The 27,340-nt window shown below is 42.9% G+C and overlaps 1 pseudogene; it reads right to left on the bottom strand.

Moving 5' to 3' along the window:
- LOC124048723 overlaps positions 1-27,340 on the bottom strand; it is a 120,248-nt pseudogene that overhangs the window by 79,329 nt on the left and 13,579 nt on the right.

Raw genomic sequence — 27,340 nt, 5'->3', positions numbered from 1 at the left:
CGTTCCCGGAAGTATCACGATGTTGGGCCTCTGGGTTTAACTCTGATAATAGGCTAGCTACATCCATAACAGCATTGTGGAGCAGAGAGACGGGCACAGAAACATTAGCAGTGGAGTAAATATGGTAATTTCTCCTACTGTCCCATCCTCTCTCAGACGGGCACACACAGCAGAGCCAAGTGGAGCAGCCATGTGAAAAACTAGGCAATTACAGCTGGATGATAACGGCCACCAAGGCCAACAGCCTGGAAGATGAATCACTCCCTGTGCCATCACAAAGTGGAAAACCAGCAGCCTCACTGCCCGACCCGCTTGTGGGGACTAGGGAGGTTGACTGCGCGTGCGCTCATCTGTTTGCTCATGTGTGAGCCTGTGCCTGCGTAGTGTGCATGTGCGCCTGTGTGTCCCGGAGGACGACTTCATATCCGTTCAGCCTGTCATCTGGCCCAAATGTTATGAGTGGAGGACATAAGGGGACAAGGAAGGAATGTTTCCGGGAAGATTCTGCATTTTCTAATGGCAACAGAAAACAGAGATATTGTGCTCTGCCAGAAGAAGAATGATGACTGCTCGCTGGATATCTTAGGCCCGGGCCCATTCATCACAGGGGACCAATCGAAAGGCAGTCGCGACAGTAATCAATGAGCCTGTCACTGATAAGGAGAAGGTTTCTTAAGCACAAAGACACTTACACTTTGGTATGCATTGTCTCTCCCTCTCACGCACACTCTCCCTATCACACGCTCAGAGAGAAAGAGAGAGAGCAAGAGAGGGAGAAAGATAAACAGAGATAAACTGAAAGAGAAACTGAAAGAGAGAAAACATCAAGTCAAAGAGTTTCTCTCTAGGGAAGGTTAAAGTCCGAACGGAGAGGATTTCTCCATCTTTCATATTTATTCACCCCTTATTTTACCAAGTGAGTTGACCGAGAATACATTCTCACTTACAGCAACAGCCTGGGGAATAGTTATAGGGGAGATGCAGCTAAATCTATAGGGCGGCCTTCAGAGAGTTCTACTCGTCTGGCTCCCTCTCTGTATCCCTCTTTGTCCTCCATCCTCTCCTCATCCTCTGTCCTGGGCTTAAACCTCTTCTGCTGTGGGTTGGCCTGGCACCCTGAAAGGCTTCGGTTCCAGCCCAGTAAGAGGTTTATCCTCTACACATTCACAACAGAAAGAGCTCCAGAAAGAGTCTTAGCGGCTCAAGGCGACAGAACAAGGTCCTGACTGAAAGACTACCTGAATGGGGCTGTTAAAGTGTGTAACACCAAGAAGTAAGAGTCCATTGTAGAACACATTTCAATGCTCCAGCTCATTGTCTGCTTCTATAATTGATTCCTGGAAAGGAAAAAAAAAACGGTAGTCCGAGAGATGGATGGTATAAAATAAAAATACCTGTAGTGTCACGTGTCGATTGGTTTCATAACCAAAACCTATTCAGAATACTTTTCCTTCTGTCCTTTCTCAGTTCCCTGTGGTGTGCTGGTCAGAGCTATATTATTACCTGAGTCACCGTGCTGCTGCTGCCTAACTGATGGCCAGGCTGGGTTGAAGGCTGCTGAGATCACTCCCATAGGGGAGCACTCGGACTCCTGAGACTCAATACACAGCACGCACACACACCCTTTCATAGACGTAGAAATAAATATAAGCTAGGCTACACACACGCGCCAGTGATGGTTTACCTTGACAAGAGACCCTTCAACCTTAAAACACACTGAAGCCCCTGATTCCTCTTTCCCATTTGCAATTACCCGGGTGTGCTACTTGACATTATCCCTCGCCAAGGAGAAGTGGCTGTTTGTGGTAGAGGGAGAGCCTCATGCCTCGTGGGGCCATGATTTAAGATGTTGTGCTTTATGACGCTGGTAAGATAGAGTAGATATTTTTTACCTCAGCGCAGCAGAATGGGAAAAAACAACAGTCAAGGCAAAAGGGTGCTACAGATACAAACAACTCTGGAAGATCCATTACAGTCCAAGGTGAATTCACTGAACAATAACACTAGCTACTACTGTAGCTGTGGGATTGAAATTCTTGTGTCTGGGGCAAACAATTAACAGCTGGAAGGAGTGTTTAATAAAAAGTATACAGCCAGCTTCAAAATCAATACTCCATCTGCAGCGCCATTCATGCAAACCCTCCCTACAGCGCCGGCCCTTGGGAAACCAAGAGAGCTTGGCTACTCTTCAGAAACAGTGTTTCAAAACACAAGCGTCTGACGATAGAGCCTATCAATTGACAACACAATCACTGGAATCACTCTTCTAAAGAGTCTAAAAATAGCCTAGAGATGCCCCATGCTTCAGTTTAGACTGGCATTCCTCCCGAGCCAAGGTTAGTGAGAGTGACAACCCCACTGGGCCCGGTCAAACAGTGATGAAGTGGCCAGTGAATGGAAAGCTACATGCCACATTATGTTAGTTATTACACAGGAGAAAAAGAGAAGGAGTAGGGAGATGATCAAGGTCCTATCTTCCAGTGCACCGTCCGGTTAAGAGAATTGATCCTCCCCTCCCCCTTACAGGCAACCAGCCTCTGAATACAAATCACAGAGGTAATTAATAGGAGGAGTTAATGTTGCCTAAGATGGCAGTTTCTCTGAAATGTCTCTGTGAACTCCCATTACTGTTGCCCCCCCGAACATTGTCTCATCAGCAGAAATAAATGAGCTTTTTGGAGGAGAGAAGAGGCATGAAAAAAGAATGGGATCTTATCACCCCTGGAAAATCCCAACAGAGAAAATTTGATTTGAAAATGATTTAAGAGTAGGATGGTTTCTGTGGTAGTTTTTATTTTTCATTTGTGTGTGCCAACTAACAGGCTGGTGGTTAATAGGTGAAGAGTTGTGTGATATGACCTCCTCATGCTCTCCCAAAGCAGGAAAAGCAGTCTCCGTGAGTAATTCTTCCACTTAATTAGCAAGTTGCCTCATTAAAACGGGACTCCGAGAGATAAGCCTAGATAGATGCTGCATTAGGTGGAACGCTAACACAAATACAAACCAATACGATTATAGGAGCCTGATGATGAGCCCACTGCGTATAAAGTCCAGAGCCAACCATGACAGAGCGACAAACAAATGACGGATGAACAGGCTTTATTCAATGCCAGGAATTAACTGGATTTGTTACATGCGGGTGATCTGGTTCCTTCACATTACTCCCTAACCAGAAGACCACACATCGCATACAAACTAGGGCTGTGACAATACTAGTATAGCCATGTTTTTTGTCCCATGGCAAAAATGAACACGAAGCAGACCAAACTCTTTGTTCCTTCAAAAATCCAATGTATGTAGAATATTGTGTGCTATAGTTTGGCAAATATATATGTGTGACTCTGGATGACAATTGTTTCCAACATTAGGGCTGTTTTCCTAAAGAAGTTAAAGAAGTTTTGTTCCCTTGCCACGACAGAACTAGAATCGCGATAATGGTATAGTCCCAGCCCGAATACAAACTGTGTGGCGCAGAAATGCACCTAACCCTCCCACTCAGAGTCGGTTTGAGAGGACAGTGCCTCAATCAGTCAGAGAGACAAAAGCCAGACAATAAACCTCCTCTGCAGTATTAGTGATTCAGTCATAGACAACAAAAAAATCCCAGAAACAGCCTTCCACACTGAGGGGACTGGAATGGACCAAAAGCGCCAAGCCTCTCCTACTCCAGATCAATGAGAGTAGTCTCCATAGCAGGGCCACTGCTGGCCTGGGTAGCCATTTCTGGAGAGCCTGTGGAAACCATATAGTCAGCCTGAACACAACCCGGTCCCCACCCCATTGCGGCTGGCTCCTGTTGTGGACCGGGCAGGGAGAAGAGGACGTGGCCTGCATCGCAATCAATGGGCAGGTGATTGAACAGCGTGGCAATATTTTTTGCAATAACGCATTGGGCATCTGTGTGGTTAAAGAACTTTAACATTATCATGGCTACAAAGACAAGGAACCTCTATGCAGCATCTCCTCTCTGCTGAGTCCTCAAGGCACATCAGAATGATACTGAATCTCGGGATTTAGGACTCAGAGAACAATGTTTGAGATAGAGGCTTAACAAAGTAGGACTGTGTAAATCAGAAGTATACCTAAGGTTTGGATAGCCAACTGAAGATTTCAATATTGTTGTTGCAGTTTTATCTGCCTTTGTGCTTTTATTTTTTGCAGAGAGAGAGAGACAGAGAGACCTCTACCTGTGGGATAGGACGGAGAGGAGAGGTTGGTGGAGAGAGCAATTCGATGACATAGTGTGTTTGCTCTCACAGATCAGAGCTAGCTTTCTGACAAAGCTAACATGACCAGAGACAAGACTGACAAGAAACCAACAGTAGGGCTGTGAAGGTCTTGGAATTTGATGTTATGGTAAATATGAATCAATACATTAACAAATGCCAGGTTGAAGAGGATCTGTCACATTTTCCTACTGACAACTTTAAGAGAGTCAAAATAAAGAAATATGCCGACCTTTTCCTTGTCTGTTGGCTTTTCTGCATATAAAAACATGTAATACAAATCGTATTTTGACGCACAAAACCAGTCCTATGGGTTTTGTCACACTTTTCCCGAAATATTTGCATAACGTCACTAACCATGCTGCTGTGGTCATTCAACAGCATTGGCACATGTTCTTCAAAGAGAGGTCGCCGTAATGAGAAAAATTATGTAGCCTACTGAAAACAGGCTTTTTACCAGATTAAATCTTTACAGGAGCATTTTATTCTTATTAAAGAGATGGAGTCGAGACATGCTAATTTCGGGAAAACTTGGACATATAGGCCTATAGAGAGAGAATCAGTGAACTCTCACACCCCCTGTAAAAGCACCTGTCAATCAAAGCAACCAGCGTACACTACCGGTCAAAAATTATAGAACACCTACTCATTCAATGGTTTTTCTTCATTTTTACTATTTTCTAGATTGTAGAATAATAGTGAAGACATCAAAACTATTAAATAACACATATGGAATCATGGAGTAACCAAAAAAGTGCTAAACAAGTCCAAATATATTTTAGATTCTTCAAAAAGCCACCCTTTGCCTTCATGACAGCTTTGCACACTTGATTTCTCTCAACCAGCCAAAATAGCAAATATTTCTCCCTCACTTAAAACATTTTTTTTTTAACCTTGTCGACTGCTGTTGAATAATTCATGAATTCAGACACATCAACCTTTTTTTAAAGACCAATTGATTTATTTACTAGCAAACAACAAAAACATACATTGTGTAAAAGAATGTCCACACAAACAATTGTTTTAATGAAGTGCCATAACACTCCACGCACATACACAGGGGCGGCAGGTAGCCTAGTGGTTGGAGCATCGAGCCAGTAACCGAAAGAAGAATTTGTTCTTAACTGACTTGCCTAGTGACATAAAGGTTCAATTAAAAAACATTAGCATATTAGCTGCTCAAGCATCAAAGGACAGTTGGAAAGGACTAGATGTAGAAAGTTCAAGTTAGCAAAACAATTGCTTATAATCATTAGTGAACACTCCTGCGATTAGGTGATGTTGACCTACATGAAAATAAAAACAATTCATGAGGGTCTTGATCCATAAACGGCAGTTACACGGTTATTCAATTACCATCGCAGCCCTATCCAACTGTACAGCTCGCTGCCACTCTCATTCAAAGACAGCACAGACACCAATATGTCAAATAGCTTAGGTGTATCCAGTGGATTTCAGAAGGATTTTGTCATGGCATCTCAACAGTATTGGGAAAGCACAGTTTGCTATAAGCATCTTCAATCCAGGTATAAAGAAAATGCCAATGTAAAGAGCGGCAGCTGAGATACCTGAGCACTCACTACGCCATCAGAGAGATCTATCCCCCAGAGGACACACAACTAACCACAGTGGGGACCCTTGAGGGCCATCTAGACCTTCGGAGAAGGCCTAACGATTTATGAAAATGTAGTTCAATTTATATTTCATCTTTACAATTGGAATATAAAAAAATATCCAATCAGGATTTTCTTTGGTGGTCCCCGGGTAGAAAAATCAAGCTTGGTCAGCCAGCCATAGGCTCAGCCTTCAGAAGCTGGACAGAAGGCCTCTAACATTCAACTGTATTAGAGCAGAATCTTCGAGTGACAGTGGAATGAACCGATCACATTGACTTGTAAAGGGCGGGATCGTAAAAAACAAAAAGGTGACGTGTCTAGGCTTTCTCAGAGGTCTACTGAGAGCGCAAGAGGAAATCAGTCGTGCAAGCAGTAGTTTCCCCCGCTAAAGAAAGTAAAGTTAGCTGGCTTGTGTTGTAGTATTTTGACAATAACGACAGCAGCTGCAGCAGCTGTTATCAACGTCAAGGTGGATGCCCTCGCTAATTTGTTAAAAATCACCTTTTTCAAGATGAACTTTTCATCTTTCAAACTTTATTTACAAATTATCATCTGGTGAGTGGCACTGTTTTTTGTTGCAGCTCGCTTGCTGTTAGTTATCGCTTTGAAAATGACTGAAACGTAGTGGCCAGATATAAACTTTAGATCACCGGTTAGTGCGATTAAGCTGATGAAATTGAATTTGCAATCGGAAGGAATAGCTGGTTTGTTAATTTCATTTTTGAAAATGCTTTTGTATCGTTATGATTTCATGGGGCTTACTGGAGTGAATGGACTGCTTATTATTTAGATGCACTATTGTAAAGTGACTGTTCCACTGGATGTCATAAGGTGAATGCACCAATTTGTAAGTCGCTCTGGATAAGAGCGTCTGCTAAATGACTTAAATGTAAATGATTTAACATTAATTGACGCGTGACTGCTGTCGTCTGTCTATCAGCCGTGTCTATGTGTTCGACCAAAACGGTCTCTCCTTCAGGCCAGTTGAGTGCACAGGTATTATGGTCGCTGTCCTTTCAGCACAACAAGCCTGTCACCTTTGATGTGCCACTGTTGTTGTCACTATTGGTGACTGTGTGATAGTGGCCTTAGGCTAGCATAGGTGTTGTAAACAGTGTTGTTTTGTCTTGCTGGTCGCATTATTTTATGATGTGTTGTGTCCATTGCAGCCGGAAACACGGCCAGGCCTGTTTGATTCATTCAGGTCGTCATCAAAAAGCATTGCTCCTCCTTCACTACAACTAGAATTGTCCGACTACAGAAGACATCATGTCGGGCGCTTTAAGTGATGCTATGTTTTTTGTTATTTTCTTGAGTTTGATACAACATATTGGAATATTTTTGGATCCTCTGAGGGCCTAGGTCCTGCAGTGGTCCTATAGTCACGGTTCACCACTGACTAAACAGCCCCACATCTGTTTAACTCACCATCAGACAGGCCTGCCTGCCATCTCTCTACATCTGGGTTGCATAATACCTCCCAACTTTGGCAGCATGTCTCCCTGATTGTTAATGAGCAGCCAGACCTGTCTGGTCTGATGTGCTGCTCTGCATGTTGTGATCTGATCCTACCACAGATGCAAAGCTTGGTTTCTCACTATGGATAAGATACATTTTACATTCACCACCAAGCCTAGAAACTGCTGCTGGGCATTGTCGATGAGGTACATTTGTCATTTCACAATTAAATCACCCGCTGTGCCAATAGCACACTTATTATAATGTACGACTCACTCAACACTGGTCACTTTAATATGGTTTTACCTTACATACTGTATTCTAGTCATAGCTCATTCTATTGAACTACCTCTATACAAACCAAGTCACATAAACGTCCATACACACACCATTCACATACATATTGTGAAAAGCAAGAGCAGCAGCATAAATTATACACGTAAGCCATCTGCATTGTGAATTCACATGGATTTAAGATAATTCATATGAACTCCTTAAAGTCAATAAAACCCAGAGAGAAGACAGAGCCGCTAGGAGACACCACCAGTGTGTAAGAGAACTAATCAATGGCACACAACGGCTGGTGGACCGGAATTTCCACTCGATTAGAGTGCCAGCCAGCCCAGCCAACAGCTAGCACTCAGGTGCTAACACTTTGACATAATTAATCCTCCAGCTCTCCGTGCCTCCTGTCAGCAGGTAGAATAGTCTGACAGTGGCCTCTGTCCCCTCAGACAAAGACTTAAAAGGTGTGTTCCCTGGCCAAGAGTGTGTGAACTGATATTGAACCATACTTCCTCCCTATGGAGAGGCGGAGGAAAGAGAGGACAGAGGGATGGAGGGACACCCTAATAGAACAGGAGTATGAAGATTGAGAGAATCTAAAATATATGAAGCGCAATAAGACATTTCTAATATTTAAAAAAGGTGTAATATGTAAAACCCATCCGCCATTTCCTGGTTGCTAAAATTCCAACTTGACAGCTGTGGGAAGCATTGGAGTCAACATTGGCCAACATCCCTGTGGAACACATGACACCTCGTAGAGTCCATACCCCGGTGAATGGAGGCTGTTCTGAGGGCAAAAGGGGTGTGCAATTCAAAATTCGGAATGTATTCCTAATGTTTTATACACTGTGTTTAACTCACATGTCTATGTGAATCTGGTCGGGGCGCCCAGGTTACATACTGCAGCTTTAATTTATTGTAAAGTTATGCACGTCTATCTAAAATGTGCACATGGCTACATAATTACCTGGGGCAACACATGGGAGGTAGAAACTAGTCCCAGTCGTTCAACATTAACTTATAGAAGAAATCATACTCCCTCATCCACATTGAGCCGCCTTCCCTCACACACTCACTATCAGTCGTGCAATGGTTGCAGTGCACTTTCCAGATCGAGTTAAACACACTGCATTCAACTGCCTTACATGATGCCATTACATCGTTATGTGCTATTATACTATCGATCATTCTTAACTTGTTTTTCCTTTTAATTGCGTAGAAGAAATGACCACATTCACACGTTTATTTGTGGATAAAAGGCAGGAAAATTAACAATAGCAAGCTTAAATACATCCCGCTTAGTTGGACCCACAAAAAACGAATAATCACATCACGCAAGCCATTTCACTTATCCTGGTATTTAAGCTAAGCAAAGAGGAAGTAATAATGGAGTATACCTCTTTCAATAGTAATGGAGCTTGGAGCTCTGGAATAAAATGACAGGCGAGCAGTCATTTGCAAAAAGTCTTAAAAGGGATTTGCATTCTCAATGTTAACTCTTCAAGACCTAAAACTCAAGTAAAAAGGGGAAAAAAAGAGTTCTACGCTAATACTAGGCCCATCTGTGAATCCCTCCTCACTGGTGCTCCCAGCACGTAGTCTGGAGACGGGAGAGGTTCTGGCTGGTGCATAGCTTCCTGCTGGGGCATAAGCTTCCTGCACATAGGACTAGAGTTGGCTCTATAAGGACATTCAGAGATACAACTTTTTAAGCAATTAAGTGTTAAGAGAGGCCTATGGCCATTTAACAACAACAAAATAAAAGTCTCCTTGCTGTCAGATGGTGAGAAGGGGGCCAGAGAAAAAGAGGAACAGAGAAGGAGAGATAAATCCCCACTGTCAATACCAAGGACTGCCTCAAGTCAGGATCATTAAACTGGCTTCTAATTGATGAGAAGAAGCCAAGGCATCCCAAGGACACAAGGACACAGGACGACCTGAAACTCTTCCTTCCACTCAGAGTATGGAGAGGAGGATTATTCATAAATGAAGAAGAGCCTTGCACTTAGCTGCTTACGGTACTGCAGTCTCAGTCAGACCAGGGACCTCCGTCCTTCAGAACAAAAAACACCCAAGGCTATAACATTTTTCTGGCTATCATAACAATCTAAAGCTTTGGCTAGCAATTACTCTACTCAATGACAGAAATAGTGGTGCTTTCTTAGAGGGAAGCATTTCTCAACTGAGATCCTAAGCATCATTAGACTGCTGTGGTATAGAGACGTTGATCATGAAGCCAGAGCGTTAATAAGTAGACCTAGGCTAATTAAAATAATATCCAACATGGATAATCTGGGTGATAGCTAACTAGCTATTCATTATCTAGGAGGGCTGTAATTGAGGAATCCCTCAGTTGCCACCACGAGAGAAGACACACGGACATGCTCTAAGGGCTGGGAAAAGGTTGAAACTTTCCAGATCGCCTCTGCGTGCATGTTCATTGAGATTTCCCAGCGACCTTGACATTCCATTTTCCACTAACAGCAAAGTCATTTTTGTGGTACAAGCTCCGGTCTGGCTTGTGTCAATGGCGTCCCCTGGCTACGTAAAAACCTGTCACGGTCACATTCACAGGCTGTCATAGCAACCGCAATTCACCATAATAACTCAAACTCTTGGAAACGTCCACTTGAAAGTTCCATGCCCTTACAGGCAAGAAAAAGTATGTGAACCCTTTGGAATTACCTAGATTTCTGCTTAAAATTGACCATACAATTTAATCTTCATCTATGTCACAAAAATAAATAACACACAAACCATAAGTTTTCATGTCTTTAATGAACACTGTGTAAACATTCCCAGTGCAGGTTGAGAAAAAGTATGTGAACCCTTGAATGTAATAACTGGTTGACCCTCCTATGGAAGCAACCTCAACCAAACATTTTCTGTAGTTGCGGATCAGACTTGCACAACGGTCAGGATGTATTTTGGACCATTCCTCTTCACAACACGGTTTCAGTTCAGCAATATTCTTGTGAAGTCTGGTGTGAACCACTCAAGGTCATGCCACTGCATCTCAATCGGGTTGAGGTCAAGACTGACTGGGCCACTCCAGAAGGCGTATTTTCTTCTGTCGAAGCCATTCTGTTGATTTATTTCTGTGTTTTGGGTCATTGTTCTGTTCCATCACCCAACATCTGTTGAGCTTCAATTGGCGGACAGAAAGCCTAACATTCTCTTTCAAAATGTCTTGAAAAACTTAGGAATACATTTTTCTGTTGTTGATAGCAAGTAGTCCAGGCCGAGACCGCAAAGCAGCCCCAAACCATGATGCTCCCTCCAGCATACTTTAAAGTTGGGATTAGGTTTTGATGTTGGTGTGCTGTGCTTTTTTTATCTCCACACATATTGTTATGTGTTCCTTCCAAACAACTAAACTGTCCACAGAATATCTTGGAACATCCAGGTGCACTTTTGCAAACTTCTGATGTGCAACATTGTTTTTTTGAACAGCAATGACTTCTTTCGTGGTGTCCTCCCATGAACACCTTACTTGTTTAGTGGTTTAGGTATCGTAGACTCGTCAGAGATACAAGCATGTTCCAGAGATATCTGTAAGTCTTTAGATGACACTCTAGGATTCTTAACATCATTGAGCGTTCTGCACTGTGCTCTTGCAGTCATCTTTGCAGGACGGCCACTCCTAGAGAGAGTAGCAACAGTGCTGAACTTTCTCCATTCACAGACAATTTGTCTTACCGTGGACTGATGAACATCAAGGCTTTTAGAGATACTTTTGTAACCCTTTTCAGCTTTATGCAAGTCAACTCTTAATCTTAGGTCTTCTGAGATCTCTTTTGTTCAAGGCATGGTTCGCATCAAGCAATGCTTGTTGTGAATAGCAAACTCAAATTTAATGAGTGTTTTGTATATGACAGGGCAACTCTAACCAACATCTCATCTCATCCCTTGGACTCCAGGTTAGTTTTCTCCTGACTCCAATCATCTTTTGGAGAAGTCATTAGCATAGGGGTTCACATACTTTTTCCTACACTGTGAATGTTTAAATGACCTATTCAATAAAAAATACAACTACAATCATTTGTGTGTTATTAGTTTAAGCACACTGTGTGTCTACTTTTGTGACTTAGATGGTCAGAACAAATTTTATGACCAACTTATGCAGATATCCAGGTAATTCCATTCACATACAGTGGCAAGAAAAAAGTATGTATGTATAATGTATGTAAAAAAAGTATGTATGTATATACATATATACACAGACACACACAGTGCTGTGAAAAAGTATTTGCCCCATCCTGATTGTTTTTTTTTGCACATGTGAAAAATGTTTCAGATCAAACCAATATTACAAAGATAACCCAAGTAAACACCAAATGCAGTTAAGTTATGATTTTATTTATTAAGGGGAAAAAAATCTATCCGAACCTTCATTGCCCTATGTGAAAAAGTAATTGCCCCCTAAACCTAATAACTGGTTGTGCCACCCTCAGCAGCAACAACTGCCATGACTCTTTCACATCGCTGTGGAGGAATTTTGGCCCACTCTTCTTTGCAGAATTGTTTTAATTCAGCCACATTGGAGGGTTTTCGAGCATGAACCGCCTTTTTAAGGTCATGCCACCTCAATCGGATTCAAGTCCAGACTTTGACTAAGCCACTCCAAAACCTTCATTTTGCTTTTTTAAAGCTATTCAGAGTAGGACTTGCTGATGTGTTTTGGATCATTGTCCTGCTGCAGAAGTTCAGTGTGTCAAATCGGAGGGTCTGCTGTCCGGACCTCTGGCAGTCTCTATGGGGGTGCCACAGGGTTCAATTCTTGGACCGACTCTCTTCTCTGTATACATCAATGAGGTCCTCCAATTGCTCTTAAATACAAGCTGCTGGTGAGTCTCTGATCCACCTCAAATACGGTGTCTGGTTAGACTGAAACAGACCATTCTGTAAATACCTCTCAACAAAGCATCCTTCACTTGGAAACACTGTGTTAACAGCCAAAATAGCCTCCAGGCAAGTGCAATTTTTGTCAAAAGCCATACAACCATTGCTGTACGCTCCGTGGCCTCCAATTGCTCTTAAATACAAGTAAAATCTCAGCTAAATGCATGCTCTTCAAAAACCGATTCTTTCGCTAGTTCTCTGACTGGACCTACCCTGAAACTGGAAACACTGTCCAACATCACTACTCTGCACCTGGCTCTGAAACAACTTAACTGAAATAAATTTATTCATTTTGCTCCTTAGACAAATTATTTTTATTTCTACAAATAAAACTTTCCAGGTGTCTGGTCCTTTACCTCCTTCTCACCTCATTTGCTCACATTGTATATAGACTTGTTTATACTGTATTATTGACTGTATGTTTGTTTTACTCCACGTGTAACTCTGTCGTTGTATCTGTCGAACTGCTTTGCTTTATCTTGGCCAGGTCGCAATTGTAAATGAGAACTTGTTCTCAACTTGCCTACCTGGTTAAATAAAGGAGAAATAAACAAATAAAAAAGAACCAAAGTGTGCTTCAGCTTGAGGTCACGTACTGATGGCCGGACATTCTCCTTCAGGATTTTTGGTAGAAAGCAGAATTCATGGTTCCATCAATGACAGCAAGTCGTCCAGGTCCTGAAGCAACAATGCAGCCCCAGACCATCACACTACCACGACCATATTTGACTGTTTGTATGATGTTCATTTTCTGAAATGCTGTGTTACTTTTACACCGGCCCTTCCAAAAAGTTCAACTTTCGTCTCGGAAACCCACAGAAACTTTTCCCAAAAGTCTTGGGGATCATCAATATGTTTTTTTGCCAAATGTGAGACAAGACTTTATATTATTTTTGGCCAGCAGTGGTTTTCGCCTTGGAACTCTGCCATGGATGCCATTTTTGCCCAGTCTCTTTCCTATGCTTGAGTCATGAACACTGACCTTAACTTCTTGGTGACTGGGGGGGGGGGGGGGGTATTGAGTAGGATGAAAGTATTGAGTAGGATGAAAGAGTTTCCCAGAGTAAACGGCCTCCTACAAATAAAAGCTAGAATATGCATATAATTAGTATATGTCTGTGAGGATAACATAACTCATATGGCAGGCGAAATCCTGAGAAAAATCCAACAAGGAAGTGGGAAATCTGAGGTTTGTAGGTTTTCAACTCATAGCCTATCGAAGATACAGTGGGGTATTGGTCCTATTGCACTTCCCAAGGCTTCCACTAGATGGCAACAGTCTTTGGAACCTTGTATGATGCTTCTACTGTGAAGGGAGGCCAAATGAGAGGGGATTGACCCAGGTATCTGGCAGAGAGCCACAAGCCCGTGACGCGCAGTCATGTGAAAGTTAGCTTGCGTTCCATTGCATTTCTACATACAAAGGAATTCTCAGTTGGAACATTATTGAAGATTTATGATAAAAACATCCTAAAGATGGATTCTATACTTCGTTTGACATGTTTCTACGACCTGTAATATAGCTTTTTGGACTTTTTGTCCGACCTTTCGGCTGGACTTGCACACGCATTTGGATTTGTTTACCAAACGCCCTAACAAAGGGAGCTATTTGGACATAAATGGACTTTATCAAACAAATCAAACATTTGTGGAACTGAGATTCATGGGAGTGCATTCTGATGAAGATAAAAAGGTAAGTGAATATTTATAATGCTACTTCTAATATTGACTCCACAACAAGGCGGTTATCTCTTTAGCTGTTATGATCTCTAAGCGCCGTACTCAGATTACGCCATGGTATGCTTTTTCCGTAAAGTTTAAATCTGACACAGCGGTGAGATTAAGGAGAAGTGTATCTAAAGTTACATGTATAATAGTTGTATCTTTTAACAATGTTTATGAGTATTTCTGTAAATTGATGAGGCTCTCTGCAAAATCACTGCATGTTTTGGAACTACTGAACATAACACGCCAATGTAAAATTTAAAAACATACATGTACCATGTAACATGATGTCCTATGAGTGTCATCTGATGAAGATCAAAGGTTAGTGATTAATTTTATCTATATTTCTGCTTTTTGTGACACTCTTTGGCTGGAAAAATGGCTGTGTTTTTCTGTGACTTGGTGGTGACCTAACAATCGTTTGTGGTGCTTTTGCTGTTAAGCCTTTTCGAAATCAGACACTGTGGCTGGATTGAGAATTTTATCTTTAAAATTGTGTAAAATACTTGTATGCTTGAGGAAATTTAATTATGAGATTTTATTTGTTTCGAATTTGGCGCCCTGCACTTTCACTGGCTGTTGGCAGGGTGGGACGCTACCATCCCAAATATCCCAGAGAGGTTAACTGAGGCAAGTGAGGCCTGCAGTTCTTTAGATGTTGTTGTGGGTTCTTTTGTGACCTCTTGGATGAGTCGTCGCTGTGCTCTTGGGGTAATTTTGGTAGGCCGGCCACTCCTGGGAAGGTTCACTCACCACCACCGCTCCAAATTTTCTCCATTTGTGGAAAATGTCTCACCTTGGTTCGCTGGAGTCCCAAAGCTTTAGAAATGGCTTTGTGACCCTTTCCAGACTGATAGATGTAAATTACTTTGTTTCTCATCTTTTCCTGAATTTCTTTTGATTGCAGCATGTAGACTTGCTTTTTGAGTGATTTCTTGATTCAACAGGTCTGGCGTAAATCAGGCCTGGGTGTAGCTAGTGAAATTGAACTCAGCTATCCAAAAAATAGAAACATCATTGGTCACAGAAAACAGCAAGGGCAAGAGGGAGAGACAACAATACATCACACGAAGCAGCCACAACTGTCAGTAAGAGTGTCCATGATTGTGCCTTTGAATGAAGAGATGGAGATAAAACGGTCCTGTTTGAGTGTTTTTGTGGCTCGTTCCAGTCCACTAGCTGCAGCGAACTGAAAAGAGGAGCGACACAGGGATGTGTGCGCTTTGGGGACTTTTAACAGAATGTGACTGGCAGAACGGGTGTATGTGGAGGATGAGGAGGTGAGGCATAAGAGGGTTTTATAAATAAGAATGGGTCTTGCGTCGGGTACACAGAGATGGACAGTTTACAGAGGAGTACAGAGTATATACAGTGCCTTCGGATAGTATTCAGACCCCTTGACTTTTCCAAATTTTGTTACATTACAGCCTTATTCTAAAATCTATTAAATTATTTTTTCCCCATCAATCTACACACAATACCCCATAATGACAAAGCAAAAAGTGGTTATTAGAAATGTTTGCGAATATAAAAAAATAAAAAACTGAAATATCAGATTTACATAAGTACTCAGACCCTTTACTCAGTACTTTGTTGAAGGACCTTTGGCAGCGATTACAGCATCGAGTCTTCTTGGGTATGACGCTACAAGCTTGCCACACCTGTATTTGGGGAGTTTCTCCCATTCTTCCATGCAGATCCTCTCAAGCTCTGTCAGGCTGGAAGGGGAGCGTTGCTGCACAACTATTTTCAGGTCTCTCCAGAGATGTCAGTTCGGGTTCAAGTCTGGGCTCTGGCTGAACCACTCAAAGACAGACTTGTCACAAAGCCACTCCTGCGTTGTCTATGTGCTTAGTTGTCCTGTGTGGAGGTGAACCTACACCCCAGTCTGAGGTCCTGAGAGCTCTGGAGCAGGTTTTCATCAAGGATCTCCCTGTACTTTGCGCCGTTCATATTTGTTCGCTCCCGACTCGTCTCCCAGTCCCTGCTGCTGAAAACATGCCCACAGCATGATGCTGCCACAACCATGCTTCACCGTAGGGATGGTGCCAGGTTTCCTCCAGACATGACACTTGGCATTCAGGCCAGAGTTCAATCTTGCTTTCAACAGACCAGAGAATCTTGTTTCTCATGGTCAGAGTCCTTTAGGTGCTTTTTGGCAAACTCCAAGCGGGCTGTGCCACTTACTGAGGAGTGGCTTCAGTCTGGCCACGCTACGATAAAGATCTGATTGGTGGAGTGCTGCAGAGATGGTTGTCCTTCTGGAAGGTTCTCCCATCTCCACAGAGGAACTCTGGAGCTCTGTCAGATAGGCCACTGGGTTCTTGGTCACCTCCCTGACCAAGGCCCTTCTCCCCCGATTGCGCAGTTTGGCCGGGTGGCCAGCTCTAGGAAGCGTCTTGGTGGTTCCAAACTTCTTCCACTAAGAATTATGGAGGCCACTGTGTTCTTGGGGACCTTCAATGCTGCAGACATTTTTGGGTACCCTTCCCCAGAGCTGTGCCTCAACAATCCTGTGTCGGAGCTCTACGAATAATTCCTTCGACCTCATGGCTTGGTTTTTGCACTGTCAACTGTGGGACCTTATATAGACAGGTGTGTCCCTTTCCAAATAATGTCCAACAATTGAATTTACCACAAGTAGACTCCAATCAAGTTGTCGAATCATCTCAAGCAGTGGTGTAAAGTACTTAAGTAAAAATACTTAACTTCTGGGGTAGGGGGCAGTATTTTCACATCCGGATGAAAAGCATGCCCAGAGTAAACAGCCTGCTATAAAGCCATAAAACCTATAATATGCATATTATTAATAGATTTGGATAGAAAACACTCTGAAGTTTCTAAAAACTGTTTGAATGATGTCCGAGTATAACATAACTTATATGGAAGGCAAAAACCTGAGAAAAAATCCAACCAGGAAGTGGGACATCTGAGGTTGGTCGATTTTCAACTCAGCTCCTATTGAAAATACAGTGGGATATTGGTAATGTTGCACTTTCTAAGGCTTCCACTAGATGTCAACAGTCTTTAGAACCCTGATGCTTCTACTGTGAAGTGGGGCCGAAGGAGAAGGGAATGAGTAAGGTCTGCCATGACCGTGCACGTTCACATGAGAGGGAGCTCTGTTCCATCGCACTTCTGAAGACAATGGAATTCTCTGGTTGGAACGTTATTGAAGATTTATGTTAAAAACATCCTAAAGATTGATTCAATACATCGTTTGACATGTTTCTACTGACTGTTACGGAACTTGACATTTCGTCTGCTTTTAGTGAACGCACTTCGTGACTTTGGATCTAACAAAAGTAACTATTTGGACATAAATGATGTACATTACCGAACAAATCAAACATTTCTTGTGGAAGTGGGAGTCCTGGGAGTGCATTCCGATGAAGATCAGCAAAGGTAAGTGAAGATTTATAATGCTATTTATGACTTTTGTTGACTGCATAATATGGCGGATATATTTGTGTCTTGATTGGGCTCTGAGCGCAGACTCAGATTATTGCATGGTTTGCTTTTTCCGTAAAGCTTTTTTGAAAACTGACACAGCGTTTGCATTATGGAGAAGTGCATCTAAAATTCAATGCATAACAGTTGTATCTTTAAAAAAAAAAAATTAATGTTACCCCCTTTTCTCCCCAATTTCGTGGTATCCAATTGTTAGTAGTTACCATCTTGTCTCATCGCCACAACTCCCGTACGGCCTCGGGCGAGACGAAGGTCGAAAGCCACAGGAGGCTAGCGCGCACTGCGCCTGGCCCGCCACAGGAGTCGCTGGTATCCGATGAGGTAAGGATATCCCTGCCGGCCAAACCCTCCCGAACCCGGACGACGCTAGGCCAATTGTGCGTCGCCCCACGGAACTCCTGGTCGTAAATTGATGTGGCTCTCTGCAAAATCAAAGGATGTTTTGGAACTTCTCAACGTAAGGCGCCAATGTAAACTCAGATTTTGGGATATAAATATGAACTTTACCGAACAAAACATACATGTATTGTGTAACATGAAATTGTATGAGTGTCATCTGATCAAGATCAAAGGTTAGTGATTCATTTTATCTATATTTCTGCTTTTTGTGAATCCTCTCTTTGGCTGGAAAAATGGCTGTGTTATTCTGTGAATAGGCACTCACCAAACAATCGTTTGGTTTGCTTTCCTCGTAAAGCCTTTTTGAAATCGGACACTGTGGCTGGATATACAACAAGTGTATCTTTAAAATGGTGTAAAATACATGTATGTTTGAGGAATTTTAATTATTGGATTTCTGTTTTGAATTTGGCACCCTGCAGTTTCACTGGCTGTTGAAGAGTTGGGATGCTGCCATCTCACGTACCCTAGAGAGGTTAAGGCCTTTTGGGGGTATCTGTACTTAACTTTTTTTTAAATTACAACTTTTACTTCACTACATTCCTAAAGAAAATATACTTTTACTTAATTTTCCCTGACACCCAAAAGTACTCGTTACATTTTGAATGCTTAGTAGGACAGGAAAATTATCCAATTCAAACTTAAGAGAACATCCTGGTCATCCCTACTGCCTCTGATCTGGCGGACTGACGAAACACACATGCTTGTAAATTATGACTGAGTGTTGGAGTGTGCACCTGGCTATCCGTAAATCAAACAATAAAATGGTTGCATCTGGTTTGTTTAATATAGGCAATTTGACATTTACACTTCTACTTTCAATTCTTAAGTTTATTTGAGCAATTACATTTACTTTTGATACTTACGTATATTTAAAATAAAATACTTTTAGAATTTTACTCAAGTAGTATTTTACTGGGTGACTCACTTTTACTTGAGTCATTTTCTAATAAGGTATTTATACGTTTACTCAAGTATGACAATTGGGTACTTTTTCCACCACTGATCAAGGACGATCAATGGAAACAGGATGCACCTGGGGTCAATTTTGAGTTTCATAGCAAAGGGTCTAAATATGTATGTAAATAAGGTATTTCAGGTTTTTTTATATACATTTGCAAACATTTCTAAAAAAAACTTCTCGCTTTGTCATTATGGGTTATTGAGTTTAGATTGATGAGGAACATGTTTAATTGTATCCATTTTAGAACACGTCTATAAAAAAGGGAAGTCTGAATACTTTCCTAATGCACTGTACATATACAAACATATTTCCACACTATGAGGTTGGAATAATACTGTCAAATTGTGAAAATGACAATGTAAGCGTTTTTTTCCGCCTGTTTTGTTGGGATGCTGTTTTGGCCTTCCATGGTGACATCACCATGTGGTAAATTAGTTAATAGACCAATAAGAAAGATTTCCAAAACTCCCTGCCAATAACATCTCATTTTCAGTTTTCCCCTCCCACTCCCAGACAGTCATAGCAAAATTTTTGCTTGAGAAATTGCTAAAAAGTAGTTTTCTATCAAAACCTATTGTCTCTGTGTAACCTCAAGAGCAGCTGGTCTCTACGCACCCTCACTCTATCACTGTCCCTTTTAGCCAGCCTCTCTCTCCACTGCTCTCAGCGCCCTTCTCACTCTCTGTGATTCTAAGCACGGCGGTGGGGTGTGGTGGAGTGGGGCCAGGGTGGCTGAGAGCTGGGGGCAATGGGGCAGACACTTCATCAGTAGCAGGTAGAGGTCCTGGCTGCAGTAGAGGAAGAAGAGAAAGGGAGCGCCCACACAGCATCTTACTCATCTTGCTCAGATTCGGGCACTCCTATCTAAATCTACCTCGCATAGGGGGTAGAGCTACAGGTGCTACTGGGGCTAAACTTCAGAATTAAATCATGCACAGACCACTCAATCCGTGTCTTTCATTTGCAGAGTTGCAAAGTCAATACAGCCAAAATGACATCCAAATAGGCACCCGATACTAAATGGGTGCAATGTCGACTTGCTTCAGCATGTACAATCCGCATAAATGTTCCTCCATCTTCTTATCTGCATGTCATTGTGTTCTGTTGGAGAGGTCTCCCATCATATTGGGGACCATCTTCCCCCCTCCCCGGGGCCGAAAGAACATCCTACACATCATACTGGGGCCTCTCAACGTGCCTTGCATTTTTCCTTCACAAGATGAGATGTGTGAAACAAAATTACACAATCCTTTTCATACCCAGAGTACAGTGAATTTAATTTCAAGTCGTCTGGAAAAAGTCAATCATTCAAAAGCGATTAATCTGTGTGTGGAGGACGACGTGGAGCAGCATGCATCAAGCAGTGTTATAAGGCGATTTCTTTAATGCAAGCTTTGAGGATCCAACAAAAGACAAACCCCGGGTGTCGTCCGTAACACTAAATTACTTCTAGCCGGGATTTGAAAATGCATTTTCGTGGCAGTTAGTTACGGATTACATGTAGGGATATATTCTCCGCTCAGGAACCGTGGAAACACTTAAAGCTTTGCTGGAACGGCGTAGATCTAAATTTGTCATCGCTACAGGATATTTGTTCCCCGTCACCCGGGTAGTTTATAGGTCAATATAATCTTTAATCAAACAGTGTACTCGCTGTTTGCTCTGGGGTAGAAGAACTGAATAACAGCTCTAAATCCATCCAAAATGCAGCCTGCAACTAGGAGTACACTACAGACAGGGGCTAACAGTAACACACGGTGCCACAGAGTTTTGAAGTACGGTGTGGACTCCCAGGTGTGGCATCTTTAAAAGAAGATATCATTTCTCATCTGGTGCCCTCTAGAAAACAACATGTCAATGTAAAACAAGTTAGACCAGAGTAGAGTATGATATACAGTCCGGTGGATGAGAGGAGTCAGTTTACTCTAGGTTGGTACACGAATGTCCGTCTTGGATGGTTCCTAGACCGCAATAGTCAATCATAAGTAAATATAATTATATTGGCTGTTATTGCTGTGTATTCACAGTCCGTCTAGCTTATTTCATATGACAGATCAATATAGATTGCATGTAACTTACCTCATATCACAGACATAAATAACTGGTAGAACATACCAGATACCTTTATGATTACACTGTGTTCTTGTCCATGGGGTAGTTTGGAACAAAAGCCTTGCCCATGGCCTCTAACACTGTTCTCACGGTGAGATGGTTATGGTTTGTCGCTTTGTGCCTTTTCACAGCCAAAGGATTGGGCTTTTTCCTCGAGACATCAGTCCTGTTACTACTGTATAAGCCAACACCCAGAGGATGTATAACACAGCCAGAGCAACACCATGATCATTGAGCCTCTGCTTGGTCCTCTGTTCAAGACTAACCTTGAGGGGGATTGTTTATGTAACACAGTCAGCACAGCACAACGTCCACTCCGTTTAGGTAGGCCAACTGAGAAATCACAACATTACCCTGCTATGAATGGGAAAAGCCTCGTAAGGGCCCTGCAAATAGTGTTCAGCTAATGATTTGACAATCTATTGCGACGTGTCTTTGGTTTCTACATATTATAAACGTATTCCAATGTCTAAGCTAAGTGCTGAATAAAAAAAAATACATTCAACCCACATGCAGTACCTCTGTTCTATTCTCCCCTTGTTTCATTGAAGTGCCATTGAGAGTTTTTGATGGTCTGCATAAAGAACATCCATATCGATCCAATCTGGCAAAAATATTGCAGAGGAAAAAAGACGGACTCCTCAAAATGTTGTCGGTCTCGCCTCCACTCGTGACATAAGAACTGAGCTCTATATTACAAGGAGAAGATTGTGCCAGGCGAGGAGATAAAACTAAGTGTCAGTGGAATCTCCTTTTCAAGATAACAGTCCTATAGTTTCTCTATCTCAGACAGAGAAACTGTGTGTGTCTTGTTCTTCTGTCCTCGTGGGGACCTGAAATCCCCAAAAGTCACCACAAGGATAGTAAAACAAGGAAAAATCTCCCTCATGGGGACATTCCCCACATCCCCACGAGGACAAAAGCTATTTTAAGCTTAGGGGTTAGGTTTAGGGTTACAATTAGGGTTGGGTTTTAGTCAGGGGAAATAGGATTTTGAGTGGAAATCAAATTTAGGTCTCCACGAGGATAGAAAAACAAGTGTGGCGTTTATTCTAATATCCAAATGAACTTTAGTATTGGAATACTTGCGAGTATACATTTTTGCGAGTATACATTTTTGCGAGAACATTTTTTAACACATGTAGCTTGTTGTTTTTGTTGGCCAATCAAAGTGCCAAAGAGGCTCAATGTGTAGCAAGTGGAGTGAGAGTTCACTAACACAAAGCAATATGGAATAAAGTTACAGAATTAAAATGTTACCGAATTGAGAAGTAGGCCACAAAGAGCAACCAAAAGGTAGATTGTGGTTTTATCTGAATGGGGTTGGGGGGGTAGCCTCAATTATCCTAGCTAGCTATAGCTGGCTAGTTTAGCTAGGTTCTCTAGTAGGCTGGACAGATTACATTTTTAACAACGCTGTTTTTCCGATAAAAGCTAGTTCATCGCATCCGCCGTGGGGCCCAGTTTCATAATGTGACCGTTTTTCCAAGCTGCTTGTCGTCGATTTGAAGTAATCGAGAAATAACGAGTCTTATTTTAGGTAATTTTTCACCCTGCCTGGTCCTATTAGTTCTATAGAGCACCAACTTGCCTTCCGAACGTTCTATTCCCAGCTTATTGTTTTACGTCACAATTCTTCGCTATTGCTGGCAATGAGACTTGCTCACGTTGTTAGAAGTTCAAATGTAAACAGAGAAATTACTCATGAAACTGAGGTTGTCCTATTGATTCCTATGGGGCGGCAGGGTAGCCTAGTGGTTAGAGCGTTGGACTAGTAACCTAAAGGTTGCAAGTTCGAATCCCCGAGCTGACAAGGTACAAAATCCGTCGTTCTGCCCCTGAACAGGCAGTTAACCCACTGTTCCTAGGCCGTCATTGAAAATAAGAATTTGTTCTTAACTGACTTGCCTAGTTAAATCCAGGTTAAAAAAATAATAAATATAGGGGAAATGTCGATCTATTGTCGATCTATTTCGCCAAATATCTTGCAATGTGTATATTTAGATTTTTTTCTAGTCGGACGTCATTTTAAAATCACGAGAATCTCCTCTTTCTAATTATGTAAATCTGTATCTGGGCAGTGAGCTTGGTTCTCATCAAATGCTAGCCCCAAAATACTTTTTGCCCTTGGAACACTGTGCTCCCCCATTGTTTTCCTATGGAGAGGCATGCCAGTCTATTTAGCCAAATATCTCACCATGTGTATATTTCTATTTTTTCAAGTCGGGCACCATTTTAAATCAGGAAAACCTCTTTGTAATTATGTATGTCTTGGCAGCGAGCTCTTTTGTCATCGATCACTAGACTAGAAATAGTCAGAAGTTTATCTTTTCCCCTACTTTCATTACGCGGACATAAGCACAGATGACACCATCGAGGTGCAGATGTTTACTTTCTACACAAGTTGCTTTTTTTTTACAGTTTCGTCCGACGAACAGATTGTAGTGGTAAAATAAAAAGGGATACATTTTTTGGTGCATTTTATGTGAAATGAAATTCTAAGCATCAATCCAGTCAAAACAGGCTCTGCGAATGCTCGATTCCATTCATTTGCTATGGGCGCGCGCTAGTGTTCCAGCTTAGCCAATATTCTTTTGCTGTTTTTCAGACTTGGGTGAATTTTAACTCGCTCTATTGTCCAGCCTCTCTCTAGGCTACTTCAGTCAAGACGGGTACTGTTATGTGTGATGATAAATAACATTGTGGCAGCTACAAGTTAGCTTGTCTTGGCCGTAGCCGAGTTGCCGTGGCTAGTGGCTACCGTGACACTCAGTCTCCCTCCTTCTGCTCGTTCCAAGCCCCTTTAAAGCTGCAGCAATAGAGTACCAGCCTCTCTCCCTCACGCAGCAGTGAACAGGTACATAAAAAATCATTGTTTTTCAAATAAAAATGTAACAAAAAACAAACTGTTTAATTTTTTAAAATCATGTATTTCAAATTTCCGGACTTAGGGCAAAAATTCATGATACTATTTGAATAAAAAACCCTTACCTAGTATGTGAACACTGTTAGCTTTGCTCTAGGAGAGAGAGTCGGGGCCTTGAGCAGCATGAGGGTCGGACAGAGTGCTGGCGCAAAGTGCAGAGAGATAAGAAAAGTCGATATGTAACAATTATCTGGAGTACTCCAGTGACTGGAGGGGTTCTCCTCTCTCGCTGCTACACTATTTATACAGACAGTACAGTCCTCTCGGCTGCTCTTTCTCAACCCATGAAAGTCGTCTGGTGATTGTTGATAGCCGGGTCATGATACTACAAGGCCAGAGTTTAGTGTGACAGTGATGGGCATTTTCTACCTGGATCACATCAGCTCACTGACAGTGTATCAAAACGAAAGTCCTAGCAGGTGGTATAATTAAGATGTTGTATTAGCATCATTATACATTAATCTCCAAGAAATCTAAACACACACGCACGGCTTAATACTGCGGCCTACACACAGCAATCAATAAGAGGAAGTTTTTCTCACGGTCATATTCAGCAACAGAGGACACATTGACAACAGTAAACAGTGTGTTGCTCTTCTTGCGTGCCACACTCCAACGTACTAAACGCTTCCTGAGTGTGTAATAGTCCTGTCTGCTCTCGTATCATGTGAATGTTTTGTTGTTGAATACTGTTATCAAAATCAGTTCACATTTGCATCACATACAGAAATTCCAGACAAATAACATCCACTCTGTGATTTGTTTACAAGGTGGGTGGAAAGCCTTTTAGGACAGTCCTCCACTCTGTATCGCACGTTAATTTATCTACCAGCCAGGGAATATGACGAAACCGCGTGAACAGAGAGAGCGTGAAAGAACAGAAACACAACGGAACAGCCTAATTATGGATTTGTCTTGACTGCTGAAAGGAGGGAATCACACAACCAACTCAGACACAAAATCAACAGATAAGACCATGGAAGAGGGTGAAGGATAGAGTAGTGTGGATACAAGTGGAGGATCATTTGCAGTTCGACAACTTATCTCTGGGGGAGAGAGAGAGAAGAGAAAGAGAGGAGAGGTGAGGCGCAAGAGGTCAGGTACGTAGGATCAGAGAAAGAGTGGTAGAGGTAGAAAGAGCGAGGGGTAGAGAGACTGCTAGAGGAGAAGGTATGTGGACAACAAAGAGAAAGAGTGGTAGATACGAAGAGAAATAGAGTGGCAGAGGTAGAGAGCGCGAGAGAGGGAGAGAGAAAGAGTGCAGTGGAGGTAGAGAGACTTAGAGTGATAGAGGTAACTTGAGAGAAAGAAAGAAAGAAAGGAGGAAGAGAGGTAAAAACAATTTTTTTTAAATACAATAATAATCGCTCATCACTTACCAGTGAGCACAGCCTTGGCGGACGGGTCGGAAAGGTCCAGGGCACTCTTGCCGTCTGTGTTGCGAATGTTGGGGTCGGCTCCATGCTGGAGCAGCACTGTACAGGGGAAACACAGACAGTAGCTGAGCTCAGGCAGGGACAGACACAGACCACCACTGCTAACACCAGGACTAGCGCTGCCGCCACTGCTGCCCGCTAGCACTCTCTGGCTCCGCGGCATGCTGCCGACATAAACATACATCGCACACCAGCGGTGCGTCGTGAGAACGGAGGACCGGAGCGACAGCAGGCAGCAAGAGGGGAAAAAAACAACAGCCCAAACTGAATGCTGCGGCAGAGGTGAGGAGGAGGGGAAAAAGCCATATTAGAAAAACAGGCAGGAGGACTCGGGCACTACCATGTGACTCCAGCACAGGTATGAGAGCAGAATATCAAAGCCCGCCTGCCTGCCTAGCCTTCCTCGCTCTAGCCCAGGGAGGGAGAGGGAATGAGAGAGAGAGAGCCGAGCGAGCGTGACAATAAAAGAGCAGAGGGTTAGAGAGAGTAAGGGAGGGGAAAGAAGAGACGGGGGGGGACATGTTTCCCAGGGTGCAGCGTTTTAATCTCCCCCAGATGAGTGATTGTCTGAGTGGATGAACAGCAGAGCGCTCGCTCATAAGGAGACCAGCGGCCCCGAACTCTCAGCTCTATCCCGAAACACACACGCGCACACACTACCAATCACATCCTGCAACACTACTACGCTTCAGTCGTTCTTCACTTCACACACCCACACTGCTCTATATGTTACCAAGGTTTACACACTGAACAAAACAAAGAAGACACAAAGGGAGAGAGGCAGAAAACTGCTCTGCACTCAAAATCAGGGAGCAGGACAATGAAGAAAAAAAGAGTCAATGGGGAGGGAGGTCGGGAGAGGAAAACAAGAGGGTCGGTTAAAGACAACTCCTACTCAATCTGGATCGCACCTCTCAAAATCACATACACCTTTTATACACAGCAGAACAGGGTGAGGATGCTAGCTTTCGGAGCCATTTGTCATCATACGTATTCAGTCACGCGAGCAGCAGCTTTTCTCAACATCGCCACTCGGATGATCACTTGGCTAAATGGGAGCCCATGTCTGTCTGCATGCCTGCCCATCTCTCCACGTCGGTGACGCACGCCACACGTTAACTCACCCATTCCTCAACACAAATGTGATTTAGCTCTGCACCAAATCACATTGTCTTCCACATCCACTCCTGTCCTACTAGCCTGGTAACTAAAGGAGCAGGGAGACACTAAAGAGAAAGCCTTGGTGGAAGAAAGAGTGAACAAATCCAATGAAAAGGAGTGCTCTGTAAAATAGACATATGCTGGGCTATAGCAGCAGTCTCAGTCCTGTAACAGATTAATATGCAGGTAGGCTCTCATACGCTGCTGCGTTAACTGGAGGCAGAGCAGAGAGCCGAGGTATGACAGGCAGTCAGTGGGAGTCTGATGGAGGGGTGGCCGTGCTGGTGGAGGGGGCAGTGGAGAAAGGGATGGGGCAGTGTGGAGGGGGCTTGGTGTCGTGTCAAGGCGTAAATGATGGCGACGGGGTGATTAAGATTCGCAGGTGCTCTTCTGACAGCTTGCCTGCCTATCTGTCTGTCACACATGAGCGAGAGAGGGAGCGAGAGCGAGCGAGCGAGCTCAGCTGTTCCTGTACAGCAACAACACCTCCTTCCCCCTCATAATGTAAACCCACATGACCTCCACCCTCCGAACACACACACATACCAAAGAGAGACACTCCCAAAGATTGAGTAGATGAGCCATTTGCCTTGCCATCGCCGCTCACCCTGTTCCCATGGTGCTGCGCGTGCAGCTGGCTAACACGGCCAATAACA

Source organism: Oncorhynchus gorbuscha, linkage group LG11 (genome assembly GCF_021184085.1).
Source record: "Oncorhynchus gorbuscha isolate QuinsamMale2020 ecotype Even-year linkage group LG11, OgorEven_v1.0, whole genome shotgun sequence".
Taxonomy (NCBI): domain Eukaryota; kingdom Metazoa; phylum Chordata; class Actinopteri; order Salmoniformes; family Salmonidae; genus Oncorhynchus; species Oncorhynchus gorbuscha.
This window is presented reverse-complemented; position numbering and strand designations above follow the sequence as displayed.